This window comes from Neltuma alba, unplaced genomic scaffold (assembly GCF_004799145.2).
Source record: "Neltuma alba isolate B1F8T4 unplaced genomic scaffold, ASM479914v2 tig00011671_pilon, whole genome shotgun sequence".
Taxonomy (NCBI): Eukaryota; Viridiplantae; Streptophyta; class Magnoliopsida; order Fabales; family Fabaceae; genus Neltuma; species Neltuma alba.
The window spans coordinates 9827-16956 of record NW_021636313.1 but is presented as its reverse complement, the minus strand read 5'-3'; the positions used below and the strand labels follow the sequence as shown (position 1 = coordinate 16956).

Here is a 7130-nt window from a genome sequence, read left to right as displayed (position 1 = left end):
GTTTGAGTAAGAAAATTCAAGTTTAAACCTACATGATATTTTTTATTCTTATTAATTATGAATAATTTATATATTTTTTATTATTATATCACTTTTTTATTTTTAATTCAACCACATGATTTTGATCGGCTCATTATTTAGGACCCAAAAAAGAGTTTTATTTTTTTAAAAATGATGGACAAATAAATTAATTAATATTACTTATTAACTGAGTTTAATTAGTTAGAATTGTTTAGTAACTTTGTAATTCCAATTAGTTTGAATTAATTTGAATAAACTTTAATGATTTTGTTTTAAAAAAAAGAAATTTATAGGATGTGGTGAGATATGATATATAGGATTTTATTAAGGCAAATTGGTTGATTTTAAATTTATATTTTAGTGTTTGGTCCTTCCAAATAAATACAATTTTTAGGATCTTTCCTTATAAATATTGCTGCCATTAGGTCCTCTCCCTAATTTTCCCAAAATTAGATAATAATTGGAGTGAGGTTTAGCTCTTTATATGTTGTATATAGATTAATGCATTTTTAAATATTTTAAAGATTTGCCTTCTTTATATAGATATGTATATTTATATATTATGAGGAAACCAACATACTGATCTTTATGCGGTATGATATGCAGCAATTTGGTTGCTAACAACTTCACAGTGCGGGATTCAGATAGCAGGTGATTATATGCTTTTTATTGAATGATTACCACAAAGATATATATTTATATACACACACATATGTATGTATACATATAAGCTTATTGTACATCACTCGACTTTGCACAAAAATGTGCAACTCTTGATCTCATTTTGGTCCATTTGTTGCCTATCGTCAATCAAGAATCCTAGGCTTCTTTTTGTTAAACGAACTTCAAGTTAATTCCTTAGTTTTTATGTACTCGAATAATAGCGAACCATACATAATTGGAGGTTACATGCACATTTCTAGTTTGACTTATGCTCTTTTCTCATGCAGTGGACACGAATGCCTACAGAAAATTTTTTCCTGTTATCGTGGTCCTGGAATGTGTAAGTAACGTATGCTATGGGTTAGTTTGCTATGACAGGAATTAAAACTGTACGTAAAGGAAAAGTAATCTTACATAACCTTTGAAACTCCAAGCAGACGAACTTCTAAATTTATTATTTTTTCTTTAGTTGACACAAAACCTCTACATAAATCTATTAAGATAGTCCTCTTAACTGTTTCCAAGCAGATTCCAATTTTGCAATCAAGTGTGGTGGTCCTTTAACTAGAGTATCAGATGGAACTAAATATGAAGCTGAAAACAAGGAACTTGGTCTTGCTAATTCTATTGTTACCAACTCAACATGGGCAGTTAGTAATGTGGGGTTCACCCGTCTTATACCAACCACTGATTCTTTGTCTAGCCAGTTCACTGCTACTACAGACCCACAACTCTTCCAGACTGCCCGCGAGTCTGCTGATTCATTAAGATATTATGGCTTGGGACTGCAAAATGGGGATTACAAAGTCACCCTCGATTTTGCAGAACTAACTATTCCCGATAATAATACATGGAAAAGTCATAGAAGACGAGTATTTGATATATATCTCCAGGTATATATATGTGATTTAATCTGGAGGGATGTTGCTGCTTTTTAATAGGAGGAAGATGTATGGATATTTGAAATTATCCCTATTTGACAGTTCCTTGGGTTTCCTTTTCTTTGTTTGTTTCTTTTTCTTTTTTCACCTTTCAGGGAAGTCGTGTTTGGAAGGATTTTGACATAAAAGGGAAGCAGGAGGGGCCTCACTAACCCCTGTAAGAAAGGAATTTCAAGTTCAAGTGACGAAAAACTATCTTGAGGTCCATCTCTGTTGGACTGGAAAGGGAACTTGCTTCATACAAGCTGATAATTGTGGTCCTCTGATATCAGCCGTCAGAGCAGCCAGAGGTTAGACTATACAAAAATAGACAGTAGTTTGAAAGTTCAGTTACTCATTTTCTATGTATATATGACTGATATGTTCTGCTTATGTGTTGTATAGATCTCAGACCTCCTAACAGAACCCGTCTGATTGTGGGAATTGTTGTTGCCACCGTAGCTGCTGTAAGCTTTTGGTCTATTCTTGTGGTTTTATATATTTAGAGAAGAAAGAATCATGGAAATGGCGATGATGGTAAGGAAACCAGGGAAAAAAGATACTGCTGTTTATATATATCCCTTTGAATTTTAAGCGCGCACATTCAAAAATGTCATTTCATGTAAAAGAAAAAAAAGAAAAAAATAATTTAATGTTGCAGTCAGTTCCTTTTTCAAGCAGTAATTTGTTACTTCATTTTTGTTTGTCCACAATGACAGGATATCTGCCAATTTCATGATGGCATTTTTTTCTATCCAATTATGGGATTTGCAACTAGAGATAACCAAAAGATTAACCATACGTTTAGATGGAAGAGAAGTAGTAAGAGGATAAAATTTAGAGGAGAGAAAACATGATGGAAAAATATTGTTGTTTATACAGCGAGAAAAAATAAGAATGAATGAAAAGTGGAGAAAAAGAGAGACTTGAACCTAGCTACATGCATGTCTCTCCTTCAAGTTCACTCTTTAAAAGTAGAGATAATTTTAAAAATAACACGCCTTGGAAAATCTTTCCAACAATTTAGAGTTCAAAATTCATTTATTCATTATGGATATTAGATATTATTATCATTGTCAAATTAGTCATTTTTTTTTTTCTATATTTTCTCTTGTTCATCTAGACTTGGTGAAAGAAAATATTTTCTCCTCATTTTTTCTCTTCCACTCTCTTTTTTGCTATTTTCTCTTTTCCTCCAAACAAATTCAAAGCCCAAGTGTAGAGTTTTGTCACCTTATTTCTTTTCTTCAATCTTAAATAAAGGCAAGGTACACATAAGAGTGCAAGTTTTCCTTTTGAATTTAACTGCAAATGGGGGCACCAAATACACTCTAGTAGTAATTTCTTTGCACAATCCATAACCTTGTTCTTGTTCAATTTGCAGATCTTTTAGGTATTGATACCAAGCCGTATACTTTCAACTATTCTGAGTTAAAGAATGCTACAAATGACTTCAATCCTAGCAAAAAGCTGGGAGAGGGAGGTTTTGGACCTGTATATAAGGTGAATACATAGGGCTTTTACTTTGTTGAAGAATAAAGTTTTATTTACAGATGTCCTAAAACCAAAGCTGCAGCCTTTATATAGAGAATAAAAGGTTTTTATTTTGTATTCCAGGGAACACTTAATGATGGAAGAGTAATTGCTGTGAAAAGACTATCTGTAAAATCTCATCAAGGAAACAATCAGTTCAAAGCAGAGATTGCTACTATATCAGCTGTGCAACATCGTAATCTTGTCACATTATATGGATGTTGTATTAAAGGAAATAAAAGACTACTTGTCTATCAGTGTCTAGAAAACGGGAGTCTTGATAACGCCTTATTTAGTAAGATCATTTTTTGCTATGCACATGTCAATGTTCTCCTGCCTTGCTTTTATTCCTCTTAATTATACCTAGGGTATATTCACCTGTCTGTTGTAGGAAATAATTTTACTCTCAACTGGCTACTCGTTATGATATCTGCATTGGTGTAGCAAGAGGCTTAGCATACCTTCATGAAGAGTCCCGGCTCCGCATTGTGCACCGTGATATAAAGGCTAGTAATGTTTGCTTGATCATGGCCTTCTCCCTAAAATATCAGATTTTGGTTTGGCTAAGTTGTATGATGATAAAATGACCCATATAAGCACTGGTGTAGCTGGGACAATGTAAGTCATTAAGACCTATTTTTCTTGCTTTTTTACTCAATATATCAGCACAAAATTTAGGGGGAACATATATTTAGGTCCTAAAACATAGATTTAGGGATAGTTAAGTCCAGGAAAAAAAATTTCTAAAGAATGAGCTGCAAATATTGACTCAGATAGTTATAAAATGAAGTAATAGTTGTAAACTGAGAATTACATTTAAAATTTAACTGCCTCCTATGAGACTTCTAAATTTGTTTATGTCTAAATCAATATTTGCAGCTCATTTTTTTGGAAAATTTTACTGGAAACCTAAGTATCATTAAATCAATCTTTTAGGACCTAACTATATATCATTCTTCCTAAAATTAATATACGTACGTTGAAGTTTGTCTTGATAAGCACTCATGAATTATGAGTAGTGGCTATCTTGCTCCGGAGTATGCCCTGCGTGGTCACCTTACAGAGAAAGTAGATGTGTTTTCCTTTGGTGTTTTGGCCCTAGAGATAGTTAGTGGGAGGCGAAATTCTGAACCAAGTTTGGAAGAAGACAAGGTGTATCTTCTAGAATGGGTATGTATTACCTTTCTGTTTCCTAGACTTAGGATGTGTTTGGTTTCTATAGTATTTTGAGTTTTCATTATTTATTTAGACATGCAAAATTTTATTGTTTAGTTAAAAATATGCCTTCTTTGTTATGAACGAGACTTAAACGAACGTAAACCTTTCAACAAGTTCCTATTACTATTTCTAGCTAACAACATGAACCTTTATTGAAAATTAGCATAAAACTTTTTTGACAAAATTACAAAATGCCGCCACTCATTTTTGTGGAAAATATTTTCTTCTAAATTCTGCATATCACATTTTTATTCATGTTTTATTGAACTTGCTTTATCAAATGAAAATAGTGGAACCTAAAATATAGGCATGTAAAAAGAATGCAACAAACTTTGCCACTCAAATTCTGAGAATTGTTGAAGTCTGAATTAAAGTTAATGATGAAAAATGGAGAAATATGAGGGCATGTTTGTTTTCCTATTGAATCACAGTTTTTTTTTTTTATTTGAAAAACAAAATAAAAAATATGCTTGACAATGTGTTTCTGGTTATGTGTTCTCAAAAATTAAAAAAGTTAAATCTTTTATAAAAACAAAAAAAAATCTTTATGGTTTTTTTTATTTTTGTTCCACAAAATTAAAGAAGAGGCGGAGACCATTATATTTTTATTAATGCTAATAATTTTAATAAACCAAACAATTCTTTCCATCTTCTCTTCACCATTTTTTTCATGTTTTTCAAAATAATGATTCAAATAGATTGTTTTAAATTTTTTGCTTGCAATGCTTATTCTAAAAAATTACTTTACAAAATTGTTCTAAAAACATAAAAATAGAGAATGAAATCAAACAAATCCTATGTTATCTTGGACTAGGACTTCTATCTTTAATTCAAAAAAAATTACATAAAATGACAGATTCCCCTGCAACTTAGGAAGTGACTTCTAGTTATGTATATAAACTATGAACATGTAACTATTTATTTACTATAATCTAAGTAGTGTTTTTGAAACCTAAATCCTCTCATGCATTGCAGAGAAGGCTATTTTAGTCAGATAAAATATAGATAGCATAACTGAAAATATAAAATAAAAATAAATAACTAATATGGTAATGTCAAATGTGGTCATGTTTAGATATCTTGATCTTTAGCACCCTCCTCAAGCTGGATTTTCAAAACCATGGTCTCTTTGATGTTCCTTTGCGATTTTGGGCAATATATATATATATATATATATGTGTGATTTCCTAGTCATCAACAGGTTTGGCAGCTGCATGAAGAGAATCGTATAGTTGAAGTGGTAGATCCGAGACTATCATCAGATTTCAATGAGGAAGAAGTTAAGAGAATGGTAGGGATATCTCTTCTGTGCACGCAGGCATCACCATTGTCAAGGCCGGCAATGTCCCGTGTGGTGGCAATGCTTTCTGGAGATATGGAAGTGAGCACTGTAACTTCAAAGCCTGGATACTTGACGGACTGGAAATTCAATGATGTGAGCAGCTTCATGATTAGTCAAGTGGCAAAGCGATCAGAAGCAACTCAATACGATTTAGCAACAAGTGCTAGCATTGTCAGCCACCCAAACCAATCACCTGTTAATGCTTCTAAACCCATCCTTCAGCAAACTCTCTCTCAAGGTTGTTGAGCATTGATTAATCACGTTTTCTTATCTAATGGCAGCAAAGGCCCTCTAATGCCCTAACTAATTTTTTTATCATTAAATTCTACATAAAATGAGTAAAATTTTGATATCTTATGACTATGAAATGATGTAATTTTAAACTATGTTATAGTGTTATAAGAAAACCAACTACATAATTTTAGAGTAACATATATAATTATAGAACATGGTAGGAGCATTGGACCGTTCAATTCATTTTCTTCCACCTTCCCAAACCCCCAAATGAGTTTCAAGCTCTTACTTATATACTTATGATCAATTTATTTTTGTTTTGCTATCACGTATGAGATCCCAATTTATTTTATTTATCATATCTATTATTTTTCCTAGATTATCAGTAAGAGAAGAAAATGAACCAGATATAGAATTATGAAATTGAACATGACTGTTAAGACTATTATTCTTTTAAAACCTTTGCCGTTGTAATCCTTTGTCGCTGGGTTAACGTATAAACCCTAAAATTATTAGGTTTAACCCTAAAACTTTTGTCTCTTAACTTTAAAATGTATAGTTTTAGTCGTTTAATCCTAAAATTATTTGGTTTTAAATGATGATTTTTTATAACTATCATGGTTGTTTTGAAAATTAGACTTATATATGAATATTTGCGAATATTTTATCGATATTTAAAATATCAATGTCATCATTTTTTGTTAAAAATTTTATTATTAAAGAACTAAAAGTATATTTTTAAAAATAAATAGAACAAAAAAACCCTATATAAAACTAAAAAACTATATATCTATTTTAGCCAAAAATTATTACCCTAAAAATGGAGATAGCCATGCCTAACGCTCTTACCTTCAAGGGTGAGATTTTATGAATTGGGCATTCTATTAGGTTAAGATACAAATACAAGAATACTGTGGCCCATAGTATATTGGGCTTTGACATCCCTTTTTGGTTCATTTTGTTCATTCTAAAAGGGAATATACTGTGTCATTAAATTAAGAAGTTCTTGTACCAAAAAAAAAAAAAGAAGTTCTTGACTTGTTTGGATCCCTAGGTTCGCATGGTTCATTGGAATCGAATTTCATATTATTGAAATAAAAAGACAAAGAGTAAAGAAGCATCCAATATTGTGATGTTACCTCCTAGATATATCTAACACTCTAATCTCATTTATAGTTCATTTGGTACTCTTTCGGTCT

The 7130-nt window shown here is 31.5% G+C and overlaps 1 long non-coding RNA gene and 1 pseudogene across 1 annotated transcript; both read left to right on the top strand.

Annotated features, from left to right (window-relative positions):
• The first annotated feature begins 627 nt into the window (after positions 1–627).
• LOC114716488 (probable LRR receptor-like serine/threonine-protein kinase At1g56140) lies at positions 628–6116 on the top strand (annotated as a pseudogene).
• On the top strand, positions 2108–3433 carry LOC114716487 (uncharacterized). The gene is made up of 3 exons (XR_003737644.1): positions 2108–2141; positions 2989–3107; positions 3222–3433. It is a non-coding gene; the product is annotated as an uncharacterized LOC114716487 (long non-coding RNA).
• Positions 6117–7130: the final 1014 nt, after the last annotated feature.